The 24,918-nt window shown below is 38.3% G+C and overlaps 1 protein-coding gene across 6 annotated transcripts in view; it reads right to left on the bottom strand.

The window, feature by feature from the left end:
* The window catches only part of actn4 (actinin, alpha 4), a 99,701-nt gene that overhangs the window by 56,483 nt on the left and 18,300 nt on the right, over positions 1–24,918 (bottom strand). The gene's annotated exons all lie outside the window — the stretch shown is intronic.

Genomic DNA, 24,918 nt, shown 5'->3' with positions numbered 1-24,918 from the left:
TATGTGAATATGTGTAGGCCTGTCATGATAACTGCATTTTATTGGTCCCAGAAACACTTGGAATAAACTGTATTATTGTCATTTTAACACCCATAAAGCTCATACATATATATTCTTATATAACAAATATGCATGTAAACAAAATAGTCACTATTATATATACTATACATACACATGACCTTGATGACTTTTTATGAGCTTGATAAGTCCATATTGTGATTATTGTCCTAATTTTAGAAGTTTTCTGTAGCTTGTGGCAAATCACTAAAACATTATGATTATTTTTAGTATTATTTATGATTTTTATATATTGAATTAAAGTTTACTTGTCTTATTTATTTTGATCTAATTAATTTTAATAATGTTTATATTATTAAGTTCAGTGTATACGATATATTTATCTTATTTATCCTTTTTTTTTTACATGTATTTATTTTTATTCATATTTCGAATCATATTTAAAGTTGAAGAAGGTACACTGTTAAAAATACTGTTGTTTTTTTTGTTCAACAAATGCTTGTTTTCAAAGTCAATGCTTATTCTTTGTGACAAAACTGTAAAAAGAGATATATTTCATTTTCTGGAAATAAACACTGAATTCGGAATTTGTATACGTTTTACACAGCGTCCAAACTTTTTTGGAACCGATTGCAGATAATCGTGATCATGAGTTTTTAAAAATTGAGTTGATCTGAAGCAGCCTGGAGCTGAAGCAGCTGTTTGCATCTTTTTGAGAAAGCGTTGATGACCAAACACACATACATACTTCTGTCGGAGCATCTGTGACTGTGAAATGATGAATGCTAAAGATGAAATGAAACACAGCGCCGCAGCGTGAGGAGAAACGCCGGCCAAGATGTCCGAAACTAGGGCTGGGCGACATATCGATATAAAACATATATCGATATATTTTTAAATGTGATACGGAATTAGACCATATCACATATATCGATATAGTTCAATTTTTTTTCTTTCTTTAAATATAAATGCTGCCCTTACTGGGGTTTATCATATTTAGTTATTTTGTAATGTTTGTTATTCTTTTCTCACATAAATATATTTATTTCAGAAAAAGATTGGCCAATTTTATTTCATAGGCTATCTTTATTTATGATATTTTTTTAATTTAAATGTGCACTTTATGGAGCTTTGATTAAAAAAGATTAAAAAATGTTCACTTAAAAAAACTTTCAATAAAACTACTTGTGACATTTAATTTTTGACTTTGACTGAACATTTGCTCTCACTTTGTGATAAAAATATCAGGATATATATTGTATATCGATATTCAGCCTAAATATATCTTTGATTAAAAAAAAAATATTTAAAAAAATGATACAGTATTTATGTTCACTTAAATAATCAGTTTCAATAAAACTACATGTGACATGTCACATTTGGCTTTGACTGAACATTTTCTCTCACTTTGCTATAAAACAATGGATACGATATAAATATCGTATGTAGATAATCAGCCTAAATATGTTGGGATATGGCTTTCGGTCCATATCGCCCAGCCCTATTCGAAACACTCATAGAGATGCTAATCGTGAATAAAGACAGCGAAGACGAGAGAGAACTGGTCAGAGAGAGGAAGAGAGACGAGGTAGAGTTCTGCTGCAGAGGCTGCTCTGCTCTCATTATCCTCTCAAGTCTGGACAGGTGATCATTAACATGTGCACACATACACACACACACACACACACACACACACACACACACACACACACAGAGTGAGGGAGCCTCCCTCCTGCTTCATGTGCTGACAGGTAGTCAGTAATGTGGGGACAATCTTTCAGCAGCGCACACACACACACGTCCCAGAGGAGCGGACAAACATGTAATTGGCGTGTAGTTCTAATGCCCCTCAGATATGCCATTATGTGAGTCAACAGCTTAACACAGACTGTTTTCAGCCAGCTTCAGGGACCGAGTCCAGCCAGACACACGACTCCGTGGAGGAGCCTCGATACAGCAGCACAGAAACAAAGGAGAGGGAGGATTAAGGAGAGGAGGAAGGAGGAAACGCAGAGGGGGGAGAGGAAGCCGGGAGAGGATCTAAAGAAAGAGGAGGTAAAAGTGGAGAAGTCACAAACGTGGGAAAGAAGAGACAAATATTAAATAACAGTATGAATCTTACATTTGGTCCAAACTACACTGTAAAAAAAAAGACTTTTGTTTTTACGGTAAAAAACCGGCAGCTGTGGTTGCCAGAACTTTACCGTAATAAATATGGTGCAACTTTTTGTAACATTACGGTATAATGATATTAGCACTGTTGATTTCACGTTTAAGATTGCCATTTTATTCCATATTTTACCGTATAAATAAAACGTTTTTCCATCAAAAGAAACTTTGTTCTGCCATATAACTGACAAGAGAATACTTTATAAATGCTGCATAAATTAAAGATTTTACCTTTAAATATTACAGTTTATTTCTGTTGGAGATATGGTGTTTAGTACATTTAACAGAGAGACATTTTTTTTTTTTTACAAAAAATGAATGCAAAAATGATGGTTTGTACATCATATTTTTTGCTACAAACACGGTGCCAGTGCATTTTACAGTGGAGTAATGTATTTAAAAAATAAATAAAAATGTAAAAAATAATGTTTTGGCTGATATATACATTTACGGTTCATTGTTACTGAAACTGAATTAACTCGTTTATCATTTTATGGTCTTTTACTGTCATGGTTTAGCAGTTTTTCACCGTAAAATCTACAGATATTTTTTGCAGTGTACAGTCTGCACAAATCTTCAAACACTGTTATAGAGCAACGATGAGGAAGTTTTTAGACACGGAGGAGGAATCACAGACGCGTTGAACGTGGGATCAGAAGTTAAAAAGCAATTTGGTGGGATGAAAGAGCTCAGGAGGAGGTGAGGACGTCTGGAAACAAGCACAACTTTAAATGATGAATGTAGTGGAAATAAATAAAATATGTTGTTTTGCAGTTCCCTCTAACCAGCATGCTTCAGATCACAGCTGCAGGATATGAGGAGAATATGCCATCATGTCGTTGAATAGAGATAAATAAAAATATATTTAAGCATTTTCTGTTCTGCTGCTTTGAGTGCACTGCAGATTAAATTGTTTGTAAGGTCTTTTATTGAAATAACTGAACACTGAAGGGACCAAATAATAATTATAGATGCATTTTATGGAAATAGGGCAGACTCAAATGATTGGATCGGTGAAAATGGGGCATATATATTCAACCCAATTCTTATAATATCACTATTTTAATAATAAATAACAATTTGATAAACAGGCATTTGGACGATACATTTTCCTAGAAAAAACTGCGATATTACGGTCATTTAAAGACCATTAACTCCACTGATATGCTAATAGTATAATAATGAAAAGTAGACATTTTCAAAGAGCAATTAACTTTGAACTGCATGTAACCACAACAGGAGATAGTATGATAGATGTTCATAACCTCAATAACTTTTGCTGAGCTCAAGTCGATATTGTTATTATTGTGACAGTAATTTTATATTTAGGTATTTAATTGCTTTAATTTAATTGCTTTTTAACTATGCAATGTTTGACTTGTGCTTTTTATTATTTTATCTCTTTTTTTATCCTGCTGTATCTCATTTTATCCTATTTCTATTTTTATTTCTATTTTCCTGTTTTAATTGACTGTTTTCACTGTTTTCAATTGTGTCTTGCTGTTTTTAATGTGTATGTAAAGCACTTTGAATTACCTTGTGTTGAATTGTGCTATACAAATAAACTTGCCTTGCCTTGCCTTAATAAAGTTAGGAAAGCCTTGTGTTGTGTTACAGACCAAATCCTCATTACAGAGACCTAAAAATTCACAAAGATGTCTCTTTTTTAACTTTTAAAGTGCACTGTGCTACAGATACTCAACCTGAGTGCAACATCTCAGTGTTTTGATGTGCGTTTATTGCACAAGTTGACATCACAATGAAGAAAAAACTGATCACAGCTGCCAGAGGAGATCGAGGAACAGTCACTGAGACCAGTGTGGGAGCGTACTGAGTAACCAGAGCAGCCTGTTGCATTCAAGTACCACACACACAATCCTAATCTCTTACATGTTGAGTGTGTGTGTGTGTGTGTGTGTGTGTGTGTGTGTGTGTAATATGATCTCTTTGACACAGAGAAAACACACACAGGCTTCCTTCTCTTCTACAAATGTTTTGTCTTCATGCTGAAACGGAACAAAGAACTTTGCTACTGAGATATATTTCTCCTCATGAACGACATTGATGTTCTGTCTGCCGACTTTTAAGTGATTTGCTGCCGTTTTATGAGAGGAGACTCAAAGGTGGAGAGACAGGAGAGAAGAGAGGAAATAACAGAGGGAGGAGGGGGAGGAGAAGGCTAACGTGTCAAGTGATGTGGTTATTTGTTCATTTATTTATGCCTCTTCCTGTCTTTGTTGCTCAAAGAGTCCGGCCAGGGGTCGGATTGCACTGTGTGTGTGTGTGTGTGTGTGTGTGTGTGTGTCCTATTTTAGGATCAGTTTGGACAGCTCACAAAGGAGTCAGACAAGTTTTTAAACGCTCTGCTGAAGTGATAATCAAGAATTCTAGTTACATTCTTTTACGTTTTTACTTTGATTAAATACATTTTTTCTGCTTGAGCGTTCTTAAAAGATGGTAAATGTTCTAACTGTCTTGTTATGAACACCTTTTGAGACACGATTACAATTTTGACTTGAGGATACATTTTAGCCTTAGTTGTCTTTGCATTGCCTCTCCACAGGGGTCCCCCAGGGCTCAGTGCTGGGGCCCCTGCTATTCGCTATCTACACCACCTCTCTGGGTCAGATTATCCGCTTACATGGCTTTTCCTATCACTGTTGTGCAGATGACACTCAGCTCTATATATCATTTCCTCCTGATGACCCTTCGGTCTCTGCTCGGGTCTCTGACTGCCTCTCAGACATAGCTACATGGACGAACGCACATCACCTCCAGCTGAACATTTCAAAAACTGAACTGCTGGTCCTCCCTGCTAAATCTACAATATACCATGACATCAACATCAAAATTGACTCCCTGTGACTCACTCCCACCACGGTGGTGAGAAACTTAGGGGTGATGATTGATGACCAACTCACCTTTTCCAGTCATGTCGCCTCAGTTACCCGGTCATGCCGATTTGCACTTTACAACATCAGAGAAATCAGACCTTACCTAACTCAACATGCCACTCAACTCTTGACACAAGCTGCCGTCATCTCAGAACTCGACTACTGCAACGCCCTCCTTACAGGCCTGTTAGCCTGCACAGTAAAACCGCTTCAGATGATCCAGAACGCGGCGGTGCGCCTGGTCTACAACCAGCCAAAAAGGTCACATGTCACACCGCTGCTCATCCAGCTCCACTGGCTACCTGTTGCAGCCCGCATCAAATTTAAATCTCTAATGCTGCCTACAAAGTTATCTCCGGTACTGCACCCAGCTACTTGAAAGCCCTGATTCAGGCCTACGCTACCTAATGGGCTATCGTTGCGCTCTTCCAATGAACGGCGCCTGGCTCTGCCCCCCGTTGGTCCAAGGCAATCCAAACTCTTTGCATTTCTTGTTCCCCGTTGGTGGAACACACTACCAGTTCCTACCAGAGCAGGGGCGTCCCTCTCTACATATAAACAACTCCTGAAGACCCAGCTCTTCAGAGAGCATCTTCTTTCCTATAGCACCACAAGATAATTCTACTCCTGAAATGATTGTCACTAGCACTTATTGGTGCACTAATGGCTCTTACTGCACTATACCTTGATTGTTCCCCATTTTTCCTGTAAGTCGCTTTGGATAAACGCGTTTGCTAAATGATTAAATGTAAATGTAATATGGGTACACATGCACATAGCACACTACAGGGCTATCGAGGCCACGCCCCCCTACTGAAGCCACGCCCCCAACATGCACTGTGCATTACTCCATAACATGTTCAATGAGACTTTTTTGGAGGGAGAGGGGTGCTTAATTTTTTTCATTTAACAGTTTGGGATGGGGACTTTTTGGGGATGTTAGATTTTACTTCATTTTTTTAATGGGTGGGATCGGGGCAGACAAGTAATTAACGCAACATTCATGTTGTTCAATGAAAGAAGTGATTGTTCAATAAAATAATTAACCTAATAAAGTTCTACTTACAAATAATCTGTTGAAATGTCATGTTTTATTTTGAATATTTCCAAAACTCGGCAGCTTAACTTCCAATGGAAAGTTTCTGGATATTTACTGGAAATTTTCCAATCCTTTGCAACCCTAGTAATAATTAGAATATGTGGCTCGCTGAGAGGAGAAAAAATCATAAAAATGGAGCCATGCAGGGTTTTTACGTGCCGTGAATTTCAACATTATACAATATGATGCCATGTCATCCTGCTGTGTGTCAATAAAAACTGCTGCTGACGTTGAGGCACATTGCTTCAGCGTTGCACAATTGTATGTTGACACTGACCACCACATTTCTTAATCTGCCTCAATTTAGTACATGGGAGACACATTTACCCACAACTGATCATGGGAACAAGTTTCGGTTCTGGGTTTGTGATATCGGGCTCTTAAAATAAGCTTTAATGATTCATCTGCACATATTGCTTGTTCGTTACACCAACCCACCGCATGTATTTTAGTCTCAGACGCTGAGACAACAAATCACCCAGAGATTAAAAATATTAATCCTCTAAAGTATGCGTGGCCACCTTTAAGAAAGCGCTCTTCCTTAAAAGGTAATCTCTGTAACTGGCTGTGAAGCAACAAGCCGGAGGCTGGCGGTAAATACCACCCAGACTGTTAAGAATAGATTATATCAATGTAAAAGATCACAACCTGAACCATGACAAATGGCAACAATGTGAAGCAGCCAGACTATTTGACTGTTCAGGTGTTCAACAAAGAGTAAAGAGGAAAAGTTAAAGCTTCAGAGAGAATATAAATCAGAGTGTGTTCTGGTGACACTGAAGGTGTGCAACAAGTCTTTGATCTTGTTTCTGGAAGTCTTCTTCTGTGTCTTTAATGCAGTCAAACAGACTTTACACACTGCAATCAAAAACTGTTTTGCAGGTAAAATAAATGTTGGATTAAAAATGTATTACTGTAGCTCAAAATATTTTGTTTACAAATCTAAAAGTTTTGCTTTTAAAGGTTGAAGTTTAGATTGCTGTTGAGCTGAATCTCGTGGGCGGAGCCTATGCGAAAGATGTAAAACTGTCAGTACTGGCAAGAAAAAAATGTTATTTTTTATTTTATTTTTCAGCCTGCAGCTGCTAGATTAACTAGCCTACATGAAGTGCATGGAGCTTCTAGTTAACAATGTTGCCAAGTTTCAGTGGTGGAAGAAGTATTCAGATCCTTTACTGCAGTAAAATTACAAAAGTATCAAAACATCAAAATGTAATTAAAGTAGGGCTGATATATTTTTAAATGTGATATGTAATTAGACCACATCACAAATATCGAAATAGTGCAATTTTTTTTCTTTTATATATAAATGCTGCCCTTACTAGGGTTTGTCATATTTAGTTCTTTTGTTTGTTATTCTTTTCTCATATAAATATATTTATTTCAGAAAAAGATTGGCCTATTTTTGACTGAACATTTTCTCTCACTACGATAAAAATATTGGGATATATATCGTATATCGATATTTAGCCTAAATATATTGGGATATGACTTTTGGTCCATATCGCCCAGCCCTAACTTTAAGTATCAAAAGTACAAGTACACCTTATGCAGAATGGCCCCACTCACATTGTTTTACATATTCTAAATATATTGTTAGATTACTTGTATTGATGCATTTATGTAAGCCAAGTTTTAATTTAGCAAAAGTAGGGCTAATTTTAACTACTAAATATACTGTTAGTGTTAAATAAAAAACAAATTGATGCTTTTTTATGTTAAATCTTGACCTGAAAAGTAACTAAAGCTGTCAGCTAAATGTAGTAGAGTAAAAAGTAAAATATTTGCCTGTAAAATGTAGTGGAGCAGAAGTATAAAGTTGAATAAAATGGAAATACCCAAGAAAAGTACACGTACCTCAAAACTGTACTTGAGTAAATGCACGTAGTTAGACCACTGCCAAGCTCTCACTCCAACAAAACTTTATCCACAATAAATAATTTTAAATGTCATATCATTTTGATTTTAGTGTTGATAGTTTTGCTCGGAAACTTTGATTGTTTAATGAGAAGTGGGGGAGTAGGAGAAAAAGACAAGAGCAACAACAGCGATATAAAAGGTTTTAGGAGCTAAATACACACAAAAGTACTATTGTTTTGAGTGTACACAGAAACAAAACACAGATTTATCTGTGTGCAAATGTCATGGATTATTACTCTCCAGATGTGAATGATGTTTCCCATCTGGATCATTTATCTGCTGCTGCCAGACGAATCAAATACATTTGTGTTGTCTCAGCTCTGCGGCCTCACTGTGTGACTCCGCCCACTTATGTTGGCAAAACAAACCACAAACATTTCTCTTAAAATTGGATTTTTTTGTGCGCCAACTCTGCCTAGCAGGGACAGACAGGAAAAAGTGAGAAGGACTGGAAGAGTCGGTGGATGAATGAGATGTCAGGAATGTCAGCTATGTTCCTCCTCCCTCTGACTCCCTTTCTGCTGCATCCTCACTCTCTCCTCCTCTCCTCCTTCATCTCCACCTCTCCTTCTCTCTCTCTCTCTCTCTCTCTCTTTCTCTCTCTCTCTCTCATGTATTGGCGCTGATGTAGTCCAGAAACAGATAAATCACTCCAGAGCAGGAAACATATCACTTCTCACAAAATCCCTGTTCTGCAAGTATCGGAGGAGGATGTTTTTTTTTTTTTTTAGAAACACAGGACATCTGAGGACATGTGACTTAAGGACATTAACGCTTCAGTCCACTGAAGGTTCAGTACCAAAAGAGTTTGTGGCGTCATTGTGACTAATTCTTCTCAGTGCTTTTACAGTTTAAACCCAGTTCAAGACGTTCAAGAATCTTCAATCTTATTCATGCTTCCTATGAGAGATGAGGTCCTACATGAACACAGAATTTTCTGACAAAGTTATGAGTTTATGTCGCTTCATGTGACAGATTTCTCTCTTGTGACTAGTTTAGAGTGAGCAGCTCAGTATAACTGATGATAATTTAGGGGCTGTCAATGGAATGTGTTAAACTCTTATGAAATTTGGCATTTTTTGCTGAACTTTAATTTGAACTCCTGTCACATTTTACACAGTGTTCCTTATGTTCACTGCAATATTGAGGTCAGAGAAGTGTGTGTGTGTGGGGGGGGGGGGGGAGGGGGTTACAATGTCATATATCCTTAAAGTAAGTAGATTTGCTTTGATAATTTATTTTATAGAAATTACCAACAAACTGAAATCTATATATACACACATTATTGGAAATAAAATGAAGGTTCCACATGTTATATCTATTGAAATTATTAAAATTTTCACCCAAAAAATAAGTGATTTTGAGATTATATTATCAAATTATTTGCTTAGTGTGGTTATTTTTCCTGATGAAAATGTTTGTCACACATGATGCATTCAAGGCTCACTTGAATCGTTAAAAAATCCAACCAATATTTGTGTTTTTATAGTTTCTGTCTATGATAAATGCTGGAATTTTGGTAATTCTTTGAAGAAAACGTGCCCTTCATACCGGCGTGCAGGTGTTGGGGATTAGAGGGTTAACTTTAGTTAATGGAAGAGATGAACAACTCAAACCAGTAATTTTGAATAACTTAAAAACCAAGTTTCCAGGGTGCTTCTGTCTCTTTCCTCCTAACACAGACATGAAGACACACACACACACACACACACAGACACACACACTTTACTGCTGCTAAGAGGAACTAGATGGATAAGATCGGCTCAAAGAAGCAGTTAGAAAAACAACATGAGGGGGGAGTCAGTGTGAGTGTTCCCCTCAGTTTGTGTGTCTGTTTCTCTCATATCACACCATCACTTCTTCTCATCCAATCAGCAGCCAACTAATCCACTTCCTGTCTTTAGAGGCACAGCACAGGAAGCGGCGGGGGCGGGAGGATGTCCATGTTAATTCCCCAGGAATGCAGTGAATGAATCCAACTGTACAAGATGTAAAACATTAACCCCTACAGGAAGCTAGTAAAATTAGCCATCTGAAGATTTCTGGCCTCCTGTCCAGTGACGCGTCTCACTGATAAAGAAAGTGCACAGGAAGTTTGTAAAAGCACGCTGGGCTGCGATGACTCATGTAGAAAGCTGAGTGAGGTTAGTGGAGGGACGCTGCTGCTGCTAACTGCAGAGGTGACTGCTCATTATCTGCTTCAGCACACACACAATTATACTTTTAGCATTTCACACCAGTAATTTGTTATCTGAGGCGAGAAGTAGAGGAGAAAGGTCGACTTTATTACATTAGTGTGCTTCCTTACATTCATGCTGGCCTCTGATAAAAGGTCACATGGACTCAGGTGTGAATTGGTGGATGTTTTTTTTTTGATATCCCGACCAATCAGCAGCAGAAATTATAATCCTCTGAACCCAAAGCAGTTTATAATTTACTTTTTACTCACTGTGGTCTCATCTTTCAGACCGATATACTTTATCATCCTGCATCTCTTTGGAAAAAGCACAATCCCTGCTAGAAGTAAAGGGAACTGTGGCTTCTTTTGCAGTATAACACATTTATAATACCATAAATAGTAATAATAAAAGACTTCACTTTCCCACCGCAGGAAGTCTTCCTTTATCTTATCTTAAGTTGGATTTCTTTGATGATTAACTGGACGAAACTAGAAATTAATAACTGACTCTACATGTGCTCACAAGTGCTTTTAATATTGGGGGAAAAAATCTGAGCTCCCCATGCTAAATATTAAACTATTTCCATTTTTACAACCTCTACTTTTAACCTCTCGTCTTCTCCTTCACTGAAGTTTCAGCAGAATCGCTCGTGGCTTCACGGTTGCGTTTTGGAGTGCAGAAGTTAATGTTTTGTACAGGATCTGGTTTGTGCAAATGGGAAAATATAAATTGAGATATGTAGAAGAAAGTAATTGTGATGAGTTATCACTGTTTTAAGTTTAGATGTTGTTATTGTTACTGATGGAAGTGTTCGTCACACATGAATGTTTCAGAAATTTTAAATGACAAATTTGGTGTTTTTTACAGAAAATGTGGCATTTTAGCACTAAAATTCACCAATACTCTTATTAATTCATCATTATGTAACTGATTAAATCTGTTGGCCCATAAAATATAAAAAGATATATATTAACAGGATTCATTCATTAATTATTAATCCTAAAGAACAACGCTGCAGTTACAATGGAGGGGACATTAAATCTTATTTAACGGTATGTAGGTGAACCAAACTAAAAAGGAGTAAATGTTTAAAGCAGCCCACTTCAGTGTGAAATGATGCTTATAAGTGTTTTAATCACAATGTGAGAATTAAATATAACACTCACTTTCTCGTTGATGTATGTTGCTGCAAGTACAATACTTTCCAATAGCTAAAAAAGCCAGAGACGTCATCATAGGCTAAATAAACACACGACAGACTCTTGTACAGTGAGACACACCTCAGGCACACAGACCTGAATCATTGTGAGATAAAGAACAAGGTGCTGCAACGACCCACACTATTTTACAATCAGGCCTTACAGGCTGCTGCTCAGTGACCGAGTGACTTAACCAGGCTGTCGTTTCACAACACAAACGGCTCCACTATTATGAGAAAACACTGATACACACACACACACACACACACACAGCCGTGCATGACTTGAACTTACAAAGACATGTCACCACTAGAGTTAGACCGATATATCGGCCGTCCGATATATCGGGCCGATATTCGCGTTTTTTTTTACTTGTATCGGCATCGGCCGATACATGCGTGCGTTCTCCGATACAATTATCCCATTTCACTGAGCCAACAGCAGGAAAAGGCTCGGTGCAACATCTGTCATTCTCTGGTGAGCTGCTGCTGATACCAGAAAAAAGAAAAACTCAACAAATATGTGGATCATCTGAGGCGCCACCACCTCCAGGCCTAGAACAACATACACATAGTTTGCTATCCAACTGTTAATATGTTTTGTTTTTTTTGTTAATAAATGTTTTTTGTTTAAATTGAGACTTGTGTAACATTTGTTATCAGTTTGTCATTTTTATCATGTAAATGGAGGGAGAAAAGGCAATATCGGCTTCAAGAATCGGCCCAAAAAAATCGGCAGCACATATCAAGGATCGGTTAAGACTGACGTCAAAATAATCGGTATCGGCCTTAAAAAACCTGCATCGGTCGACCACTAGTTTGAACCTCATTGTTGCACAATCAGGAGGTCATAATGGGGCCTTTAACAGAAGCAGAAGACTTATACTCAAAAGTAATATAAAATACCACATGTAACATAAAATATACTACAACAACGAACAAACAAACAGACAAAACACCTTTGAAGCATTGAAAGTCAGTAAAGTCAGTTGCTGAATATATAACACATTGTTATTATTATTATTGTTTTTTTTAAAAAGCAATGCAACTATTTATTTTAGTGTGTATTCCTGTTTTATTAATCTATCTATCTATCTATCTATCTATCTATCTATCTATCTATCTATCTATCTATCTATCTATCTATCTATCTATCCATCCATCCATCCATAGCTGCACATGCAGCACATGCGGCACATGCTTTTCAAAATAATCGGTATCGGCCTTAAACAAGCCGTATCAGTCGACCACTAATCACCACTTCATCTGCTGGTCCTGAAACAGATTTCATACTTCAGGAATGTCTTTATACGTCTCCATATTCCTTGATGTGAAAGTTAAACTGGGCTGAATGAAAATTTGATTCAAACACTTTTAATGTCAACAAGTCGACTGTTTCTAACTCTGGTTCTTTGTTAAAGATCTCACTGAGCTCAGACCAACACCTGGAAGCTGCTTTACAGCTGCACATGCTGCAGCAGGACGCTGTACAGGCCAGGGGACACAAACAGCGTTTTAACAACTCTCATGGTTCACGCTCAGCAAACCATGTCCCTTCAGACTTTGCTCCTTAACTATTGTACTCCTTAACCCTCTCAACTGTTCGCTCACTGTGACCTTGTTTCTCACTGCAGTAAATAAGTCCTGAAGCTCTATGGAAACAGTATGGCTCGAAGTATGGAGCAGAAATGTCTTTTGTGCAGAACAACACACATATAAAGCCACAAATCATAAAAAAAACTGCCAGTTAAATGTGTTTGATAAATTAATACTCAAAAAATGGAATAATGGAAACCCTTTTTTGCAGTGTTGTACTATTCACATTTTTTCAACCTTTACTTCCAAGCTCTCCTGTCCTCTCCTCTCTGCTCTGTGTAAACAGTCTGCAGTTCAGTCGAAGTTTCACTCAATTCTCAATGTCTACACAGTTGCAGAGGAGCGCTGAATCAATGTTTTTACAGGATCAGATTGGTGCAAATGATTTATAATCATTTATTCTACAATGGAGATGTTGAATAAAGTTATTTTGATTAAATATTACTATAATCAACTTAGATTTGGTTATTTTGCATCACACTAGGGCTGGGCGATATATCGATATAAAAAAATATATTGATATATTTTTAATTGTGATATGGAATTAGACCATATCGCATATATCAATATAGTTCAAATATGTTTTCTTTTATATGTATAAATGCTACCCTTAGTAGGGTTTGTCATATTTAGTTTTTTTGAAATGTTCGTTATTCTTTTCTCATATAAATATATTTATTTCAGAAAAAGATTGGCCTATTTTATTTCATAGGCTATTTTTAATGATGATATTTTTTATCTAAATGTGCACTTTGAGCTTTTTTTTTTTTAAAGATGTTGTTATACAGTATTTATGTTCACTTAAATAAACGGTTTCAATAAAACTACTTGCGACATGTCATATTTGGATTTGACTGAACATTTGCTCTCACTTTACGATAAAAATATCTGTATAAAAATATCGTATATCAATATGCAGCCTAAATATATATCGGGATATGACTTTTGGTCCATATCGCCCAGCCCTATCACACATGATTAATTCAAAGACCATCAGCGATTTTTAAATCTGATTATAATTGCTGTTTTTACAGTTTCCATTGATGATAAATTGTGTTATTTTGGCCAGTTCTTAAAGAAAACATGGCCTTCAAAGCGGCCAGCTTTGTGTGTCATGTGGTTCAGATGGTTTAACACTGATTATAAATGAATGTAATTGGTTCTGGAAAACAGTGTCAGCTCCACATCTGAGTCATCAGCAGTAAGTATCTTTCTGCTGTGATGACCTTGAGATTGTTACATGTTCACACTACTCAAGCCTCAACTTGGCTGCAAATCAAGTTAAATAATCACAAGTCAACAGAGAGAGCTGTGACTGTTTAACACAGACGTCTCCTTTGACATTGGCCGAGTTAACTTTTGCCTGACTGTGACGTAAACCTTTAGTCTCCAGATGTCCTGCAGTAGCTGGACTGGGCAGCCAGGAGCACCAGGAGCCAGAGCGGTGTTCCCCTTCTTTCCTCAGCCTGACCTCCCATTACAAATCTCTGAATAAGCTGATGTCATTATTATTATTATTATTACTACTACACGCCCATTTTTACACGGTCCGAATCAGGCGCTTGGCAGGCCCTGATAGCAGTTGGCAGGGCGAAGCGTCAGCTGTTTGTGTCGGCCTTTTATTAAAACCGCTGGCTGAATATTTCCAGAGCTCCGCGACAGTTCTGCGGTTCTGTTGTTGATCAGTTCAGGCAGGAGGAAACGGATCCACGCCACCAAACCTGGTTTGTTAGAAAGCGCGCTGTTGTGCTGATGCCAAACTGGCTCTGCTGCTGGGATTTTCAGCATTTATGGGTTTTTCCAGCGTGAGACAAACACGTAAACATGTTTCTGTAAGAACAGGATATGGACATGAAAAAAGACTGAAAAAACAGAAGACAAAAAAATATATATGTGAGCAATTTGCATGTAGGTGGGTTAGAGTTAATCATGAAACACTATAAAAACACGGAGCTTTCTCTCTGTGCATCACAATGATCATATTTAATATTCATGTGCTTGTTGGTTAAGTGTCTACAAAGTCTGAATAAGAGCATCAGCACACTGAAAATAAATTAAAATACTAGAAGAATGAGTTTGAAAGAAATGGGAGCATCATGATCCACTGACATGTGGACGTGATTTTGTGTGTGTGTGTGTGTGTGTGTACACATGTAGGAGAAAGTGACTAAAGCTTCATGCTGGGTGTGTCTTTGCACTATGAGATTGTTGAATAGCAACTGATTGAATAGCAGTATGATGTCAGTGATGATGGTGAATGACGTGACGGCTGATGCAATACTAATCTAATTCACATATCGCCACATCATAACAGAAGATATCTCAAATAATCTTCTTGTTTCCTTCCCTTTAATTCATTTTACCACCAGCCTGAGAAAACAAGTAAAAAAGATCTCCTGCAGCACCTGCATGTGACATTTAGACTAAAGATGCCTTCTACCACATCTCACCTAGGGCTGGGCGATATATCGATATAAAAGATATAGATTTTTATTTTATTATAGATATTTTTTTATGTGATATGGAATTAGACCATATCACATATATCGATATAGTTCAAATTTGCACTGTGATCCTTGCTCCAGGCAATCCGCAGCATTTATTTAAGACATTTTTGTATTTAAATTTGCACTTTATGGAGCTTTGATTTTTTTTTTTTTTTTTTTTTTTTTAAATAAAAAGGTACTCCTGTTGTCCGGTTTCAATTAAACTACTTCTGACATTTCATATTTGGCTTTGACTTTGACTGAACATTTGCTCTCACTTAGCGATAAAAATATCAGGATATATATCGTATATCGATATTCAGCCTTATCGGGATATGACTTTTGGTCCATATCGCCCAGCCCTAATATCACTTCTCATCAACAGTCAATGTGACATTTTAACTCATGATTTGCAGCACAGGATAGAGAAAAGGAGCGTCCAGTGATCATGATGATGAGTCTCATCCCTTCTAACATGCAGGATACAGCCAATTAAATGTCATTAACAGGAACAGTTCTCCTGAATCTGAATGTTATCAAAGTTTCACTGCTGCATATTACACTTTTTGCATGTGTTATTTTGATGCATATAAAGGAATATTGTCTCACCATTGCCAACACATTAAATATTTTGGACCTTTTTTACAATAATCATACTAACTAATGACACTCTGGTGCCACGTTGATGCCTAAATTCCATAAACATGACGGTATTTGTTTAACTACAGTAACACAGCCACTGCAGGGCACAAAACCCCCTAACTCCTGACCACCGGACATACTATGAAACAATAAACTGTGGCGCTCAGGAAGAATGAGAGAATGAGAGTTATAGATGTAACTAAGGTTCTATGAATTCTGGAAAACTGGAGTAAACTGCCATTCAGGTATTTAATAAAGTCTCCGGTGGTCAGGATGAATTGAAATGACAATTATTGCTACATTTCTGGTTATTGTAACATCCCTACATTTCATTATCATTTAAATTTGGAACGTTTGCTATGAAAGTAGAGACTTTTGCCGGTTTAGGCGAACAGCAATGGTCCACTTTTTATTTTAAGAGAAGGCTTATTTCACACCTACACAGCTGTGATAATATCATCTAAAAATTGCTGAAGCATGTTAGAGGAAGTCATTGGACAGAAAGGAGAAGTCATTTTTGTTGGTGCATAGTGTGGGAGAAGTGAACCTCTTATTCTGTACCATTGAAACCTAATAAGACATTCAAATAACGCTGCAAACCATCTCTTGCTCTTTCACTTCCTTTACAGGAAACTTTTCTGGCTCCAGTGTGAGAATGTGGGTAAACCGCCGTAGATAGAATGAGTAAGCGCTAAACTGAGCCACCACCTGACAGAGTTACTCATTGCTGCCTTATTTTAATCTTTACAGGGGAAAACATGCCAGAATCGTGCTTATCTGGCAGAATCACTCAATCTTTCTCTTTGTCAGCTACAATCACACACACAAGTAATTAATAAGCATAAGTCACGGCAAGTTTACCTCTGGACAAGCCAGGAGGAGAGGAGGAGGAGAAAAACTGCAGGGTTTCAGGGTCAGTGTGAACAAATATGTGTGTGCACTCGCGTGTGTGCGTGCATGCGTGTGTGTGTGTGTGTGTGTGTGTGTGTGTGTGGTATGAGAAGCATTTCAGCAGCTATAAATCTTCATTCTTGGCATTCTTGCAAAAACAGGAGTTTGTGTTGCACATGCTGCTGCTGATCTCATACAAAATGCATGACGTCAAGCAGCATGCATGCACACACACCTTAGAGACAGACAGAAAAGATGGGACAAAAAATATTTCATACAACAACAAAAGCAAATATTAAATGAGTGAATCATGTGGTACTTCAGAGACGAATAAGATGGAGAGAAAACAGAGGCTTGTGTGTGTGTGTGAGAGAGAGAAAAAGAGAGAGAAAATGTAGCCAAACGGGAGTTTCAGGCCGGCCCAGTTGCCCGGCAGCAGACAGCATTGTCACGTTAACAGGCTCTTCCTGCCCCTCCTCCTCCTCCCCACACGCCTCGCGCGCTTTTACCTTATAAGGCAACGCATTTAACTGCCTGTCACAGTGACAATGTTGATGTAAGAGGGCAGCAAGGTGCACCCCCAACACACACAGACACACACACAGACACACACAGACAGAGACACACACACACACACACACACACACACACACACACACACACACACACACACACACACACACACACACACACACACACACACACACACACACACACACACACACACACACACACACACACACACACACACACACACACACACACACACACACACACACTTTCAGGGTGACACTGCAGATACTTTAAAGTTACCCGACTGCATCGACTTTGTTTGAGTGAGTGCATGTGTGCGCGTGTCTGTGTTTGTGTGTGTGTGTTCTTAAGTGCAGGAATGTGAAACACGACACACACACACACACCTTCTTTTCTACCCCCCTGCCACCAACACGAGATGGACAGAGGAGCAGAAAAGGGACAAACAGGGTAAAATGAGAGTTTAAGGGACAAACAGAGTAACTGAGAGAGAGCTGCTGCTCAGCAACAACACCTCCCACCTTCCTGCCACAGTGCAGGAGACTCAGGTCAAACACTGTGTGTCAGTAAGTATGTGTGTCCTGAGGTGGCCTTGGCTTCAGTTTGGTGAATTTTAATATCCTGTGTGAGTTTCTGCACTTTTTAAGGAGGTCAGGTATCAGTTTGTGCTGCATGGGGCTGAATTTAAACCTCATCATGAAGAGACAAAGACGGATCATCATCTAGAAATCGATTACGAAGAGAAATTATGCTCTAGGCTCGTTAAAATTGCTTTCAGCATACCAGAATATCAGAATTTATCAAATGATTATAACTCTGCTGGAATCCAAACAGTGGTTTTTGACCCTTTGAAGCCCAAAACAGTTTCTGGTGTTTTTTTCTCCTGTCACATTTTACTAATCGTGGCCTCATTTTTTTATTCTAATATATAAGTCCTGCAACTCAAATGTCTCTTGTGCAGTAATGTATGTCATAAATTCTAAAAAACAAAATTTGAATTTCTTTGATACTAGACCACAAGTCTCCATATGCTGTACATATTGAATCAGTTATATTCTTACAACCTCTCCTCTCGGCTCTGTGTAAATAGCCAGCAGTTCTGTCTAATTTTCACTGAATTGCTGTCACCGTTGTTCTCAGCAGAGTCATTTCATGGCTTTCCAGTGCCACTGAGGAGCACAATTTAATGCTTTTTACACGATCTGGTTGGTGCAAACAAACTTTACTTTTGTCGAAAATAACAAATAAAAGCTACTATTTCCTGTCGGAGGTACATCGTACATCGTACATGATCCTTTCAAGGACCGACTGTAATGTATAGAGCTGACGATAATTTGTTTTTACAGAACGATTATTTTGGGTGATTTTTTTAAAAACCTGTGAGCAGATTTCGGGGGTTCAGAGGGTTAAGTACAGAATGCACATGCCAGTGAAAGAAATCCAACCTCCAAATACTGTTTGCGAGATATTTTGCTACTGCCGAAACCAGGAAATGTGAATTTTAGGACTCATTGGTGGTCAAACTAAAAAACTCAACTAAGATAAGGCCTGAAATCTAAATTATGCAAACTGTTTCTACACTTTTCCATGCTGCGAGTCATTGGGAGGGCGGGGTAAGATCGTAATGGAGCTGAGAGGGTCCAGACCCGGGACAAGGAGCAGCACTTTGTTTGTTCCTGCGAGTTTCCGCTTGTTGATGACCCGCACACACACACACACACACACACACACACACACACACACACACACACACACACACACACACGTCTAGCCAAAACCACCCCCCTCGGTCCAGCCCTGTCACACATTCCAGAGCTCTCCCGGCCCTTTATGGCTTCATGACTCATGGCCCTCCGCCTGTCTGACACATTCACACAGTGCAGCACATGCCAAGAGAAACTGGCAAGGACTGGGCACTAATCAACCGCTGAGAGTGTCACATCACACAGACAGGACGCTAAAGAGTGACCATCAGGGATTACCAGGATTATCTTTTCTGGAACTACTGTGTTGCAAAAGAAGAGAGCGGGTGTGTTTGTGTCGCTAATTGTTTAGTCTGGAAAATGTCAAATGGTGACACGTTTTCCTGGTCACATCCCAACAAAGCTCTGTTGTCCAATCAAGCAGTGTGAAAACTGATGAGATTTTCAGAAGAATCTCTTAGGCCCCGTTTACACGAGGACGCTTGCGGGTAAAAACGACAAAATATTTTATCGGAAGTGCCTTTAGTTTAGACGGTGACGTCGTTTTTGGGGCTTAAAAACGCAAAAATCTGAAACCACCCTCCAGAGTGGAAAAGTTGAATATGCCCCGCCGTAGCGGGTCCGTCTACACTGCCAAGACTAGGGTTGTCAAAAGTATCAATCCTCAAAAAAGTATCGATACTAAAACGTTTTATCCGGATACGATACTCATTTTAAAAAGTATCAATTGTTATTGTTCTAATCGTTATTGTTTATTGTATATATTTATTTATTTTTTGCACTACCTCAGACCTGAAGCTTGTTATCATAGTTGCAGCTTCCTTTTGCACAACTGTTATTATAAATATTTAACCTGTGGTTCTGTTAATTTTTACATGTTGCATTTTTCTTGTTAAATAAATATTTCTGTTAAATTTTGGGGTCTTTATTTTTATTCTTGTGGTATCGAGTATCGAATACTTTCCTGAGTATCGGTATCGAGTTGAAAATTTTAGTATCGTGAGAACCCTAGTGGGAAGTGCCTTTCGTTTAGACGGTGACGGCGTTTTTGGAGCTTAAATAGGCAAAAATCTGAACCCACCCTCCAGAGTGTAAAACTGTAATCCGCTCCGCCGTAGCGTGTCCGTCTACACTGACAAGACACAAAACTCTGCTCAGATCTGCTCACGTCACGTACGCGTTTACGTCACATACATGCTCCAGTACAGGGAAATAAACAACAAACATGTGGGATTATTTCCATGCGTCGGACCTTCAAGCTGCTCTGGCAGCTCTAATAAACTTACAGGAGTCTTTCCACCAAATGTACAGGATATGTACAGATAGTATTAGTGAACAGAGAAGGATCTGGAATTACCTCTATCACATTTTGGATGCACCAATTGGTCGGAGGCGAGCCAGACGGCTGTGAACGAGACCTGGGATATCTAGTGGATGGTGGAGAACTTTGTGGAAGGAGTAGCTGATGAAAATGCGTGGCGTGAAAACTTCCACATGCCCAAAGATGCTCTTATCGCTTTAAGTGATGCCGCCTGGCTGCATACCCAATCCAATTCACACACTTTTAAGTCACCGTATGCAGCAGATTTCCTCCTGAAAACGCTCGTCTAAACGCGGAATAAAAAGTATAATAAGCAGTGATGGAAGAAGTATTCAGATCCTGTACTTCAGTAAAAGTATTAATACGACACTGTTAAAGTCCTGCTTTCAACCTTAGCAGCAAAATTCACTTTCAGTAAAACTAATTGTGCAAAATGTTTCCTGTCAGTGTTTTATTATTATATCTGATGTTTTTGGATTAATGTTACTGCTGAATTAATGTGTATGTTAAAGGTTGTTGCTCATTTTAACAACTTTATATCCTGTTGGGTAGTTTAATGTACAGCAGTGAATTATATCCTACAATATCCTGATATGTTATAGGATCTTTTACCTGTAAAAAGATAGAAAAACAGCTGTTTTCAGCTCAGTGATAATGACTTTTCCAGCTGATCCAGGACAGGTTTTTTTTAGCTGAAGAAGGAGAGACATGTTATTTTACTGTTAGACAAAATATTCTGCCAGAAATGACTGCGATGAAACAAAATTGTGATTTTAAGACCAATTTATGCCGTTGGTGTAATAATTTAATAGCATTATAATGCAAGTGAATGAGCGTACGCATGCATGTGTTGTTTTTTTAGATGATGCACGACAATTTTCGTTGTACCATTGACGCAATGACAATAAAGTCTTCTGATTCTGAAGTTCACCCGTTAAAAGAGCAATGCGCCTTTAATTCTGAAGAGTATTCAAATATTGGAATAGGAATGTGAAAAAAGAAATAAATCCTAAATAAATAAAACCAAATTAATAAATATAGACTCTTAAATAAATATTAAACATTTGGACTTGACAGTGTTATATGGGTGACAGGCCTAATATTTACCTGCAGTAGGGCTGGGCAATATATTGATATATTTTTAAATGTGATATGGAATTAGACCATGTTGCATATATCAATATAGTTGTTCTTTCTTTATATATAAATGCTGCCCTAACTAGGGATTGTCATATTTAGTTGTTTTGTAATGTTCATTATTCTTTTTCCATATAAATATATTTATTTCAGAAAAAGATTGGCCTATTCTATTTTATAGGCTATTTTTATTTAAGATATTTTATTATTTAAATGTGCACTTTATGGTGCTTTGATTAAAAAAAAGGTACTCCTGTTGTTATACAGTATTTATGTTCACTTTAATAATCCGTTTCAATAAAACTACTTATGACATGTCATATTTGACTTTGACTGAACATTTGCTCTCACTTTGTGATAAAAATATCAGGATATATATCGTATATCGATATTCAGCCTAAATATATCGGGATATGACTTCTGGTCCATATCGCCCAGCCCTAACCTGCAGTGGAGTAGAATTATAATGTTGCATTAACTGGAAATACTCAAGTAATATATAAGTATGCTTCATTTATATTCAAGTACAGTACTTGAGTAGACTTTATATTGCAGCGCTGCTTATAGGAGGTGGAGGGTTTACTTCTTTATCCTTTTTGTGCCCACACAGAGTTGGAAAACAACAAAAAATGGCATGACATGATGAATCCACACTCTGGACCAAAACTCCTCCCACAGCAACCTGAAACCTTAAGTTGTTTAAATGCAGTGATCCTCGTGCCCCAGATAGACTCACACACACACACACACACACACACACAGCACCCCTCTGAGCCCCTCCGGGTGCAGGGCTCAGTCGTGGCTGCTTCCACTGTGTGCAGGTCGGCTCTCAGGGGGGATCACAGCCCCAGATCATCACAATCCCTTTAAAATGACTTGAATATCATAGCGACCCCCCTCCTCCGCTGCATGTGGAGCGGTCCAGGGTGTGTAGACAGTGAATCAGTGACAGTCTGATCCGCTCAAACACTTCTCGTCCGTCTGCACTCAGACAATGGACGACTGGACAGAAGTTAAGAAGCCCAGCTGTTTATGTCACTACATCCACATTGCTCACACTTTATAGAGACACGATAATTATAATATCAAATGAAATATGGACATGACCATGGTAACTGTGTCTGACCTCTATATCTCCTGTTTACTTCATGATGTCAGCAACACTTCAGCCAGCATGATGTCTAACAAACAGCAGGTTTTACCCACTATTATAAGACCCAAAGCCCAATGCACAGAAATTAAACTTAATTTCTTCTGTGCTTTTATTTATTGAGGATATTTTAATATTTTTTTCAAATTCATGTTTGAATATTCCTAAGAATTAAAAGCTTGTTGCTCTTAAAAATGGTGTACTTGCATTATAATTCTGTTATATTATTATATCTGCAGCAGAAATTGGTCTTAAAATGACAATTTATATATATATATCTTGTTGTTGTATTATGAATAGTTATCAGACCTAGACATGTAAAAATCTACACATACAAGCTTTGATTGCCATGATATAATAAAGAAATGCTGAACTTCCTTTCACACATTTACACCTCGGCTCACCAAAGTTCAACAGTTTCCTTCACTTCACTGACGTTTCTCTTCCAAGAACTGAGAGATGGTTCAGCCGAGTTCACAGATCTACATCTTAGTATTCTAATGAGGCGTTCAGGGGCACTACGGCTACAGCTACATTCACACCTTCAGCTTTTATAGTGTAAAATTCAAGCACTTTCAAGGTACCATAACGGAAAAGGTTTGAAGATTCTTGAAGCCTTTATCGTCACATCTACACTGACAATAAACACAACAGCAGGAAATAAGTTCACAGATTTTGTTCATACTTGTTCAGTCAACGTGTAATCGTATTAAAACAGCAAGATGATATCACAGTAATATAATTAATGCTGTGGTCTAGAAAGTAACTTTAAATTGCATCCGCTTCATCTTCTTTGTAGCTCTCAACGAGCGCTCTGGTGCGATCGTTTTCATTTCAGAAGCTTTGTAATCCAGCATGGATGATATGTCTGTCTTTATAAAGCTAATAAATGCAACAATTAATGTCTTGTGTGAACATTTATCCCTTCATGCATGTTAAAAAGGACCTGATACCCTGATAGCTAATAAATTAACTATTGAGTGTAGATCTGTTTGCCCAGCAACTGAAATAATGAAAAGAATTTTGTGTAGATAATCTTTGTTGTAGCTGTTGTTCCATTTTATTTGGCCTCTTCTGTTTATGACAGGACTTGATTTCAGTTTAACAATCCGTTGCATCTGCAAGGAAGTTCAGAAAAATATCTATTTTTGAATAGAAGCATTGATTTTTTTCTGTGCATATTGTTAGTCAGCTCATGTCTAAACAAACTCAAGATCAATTTAAATGCTGAAAAACAAACAACAGTATCTGAGGGACTCTGATGATTCGTTTTAATAATCAATATGTAGATTAATGGACGAGTTGCAGCTCTGTTTCATTGAGGAAATCTTCGTGCAGCTTGGTGATGCAGGATACCACGGCAACCATAATAGTACCACAAGCCTTCTTCAGGGCTGTTGCTAAGCAACCAGAGACTACAGCATCTTATTTTTAGAAGGTTTAAAATGCATCTGAGCACCTGGTGCCCGTAGTATGAACCAGTCCAACTCCAGAGCTCTTTTATTCTGCAGCCTCTCCTCCATCACAGAGCTACCTCTCCGTCTTTCCCTTCATCCTCAAAAATAGATTTCACACACTTCTGCCTGCAGAGAATGTGACAAACTAAAAGACTTCTTTCAACCAAAGCAAAGACTTTTATTACAACAAAGCACAGCTGGAAAGCAGCACCGCCACCGCAGTTGTCAATGTGTGCATGAAGGCAAAAATAACCCATCAATCCCAGGAAGGTGTTAAGAGTCTCATGCTGCAGCGCCGAGCTCAGCAGGAAACGCTAAAGCACCATTCTCACGCTGCAGCGACGAGCTGTCGCGTCTCCTCCGCGGACGCGTGAAAACCAGAGCGCCGAGCTCACACACACACACACACACACACACACACAGACACACACGCCTGGGACAGAACCGTGCTGCTCTGAAACCACTGCAGGGTACCAGGGTCTCTGTTAGCTCCACATGCACTCCCTGCAGAGCTGTGAGTCAG

The sequence above is a fragment of the Centropristis striata genome, chromosome 4 (assembly GCF_030273125.1).
Source record: "Centropristis striata isolate RG_2023a ecotype Rhode Island chromosome 4, C.striata_1.0, whole genome shotgun sequence".
Classification (NCBI taxonomy): Eukaryota; Metazoa; Chordata; class Actinopteri; order Perciformes; family Serranidae; genus Centropristis; species Centropristis striata.
This window is presented reverse-complemented; position numbering and strand designations above follow the sequence as displayed.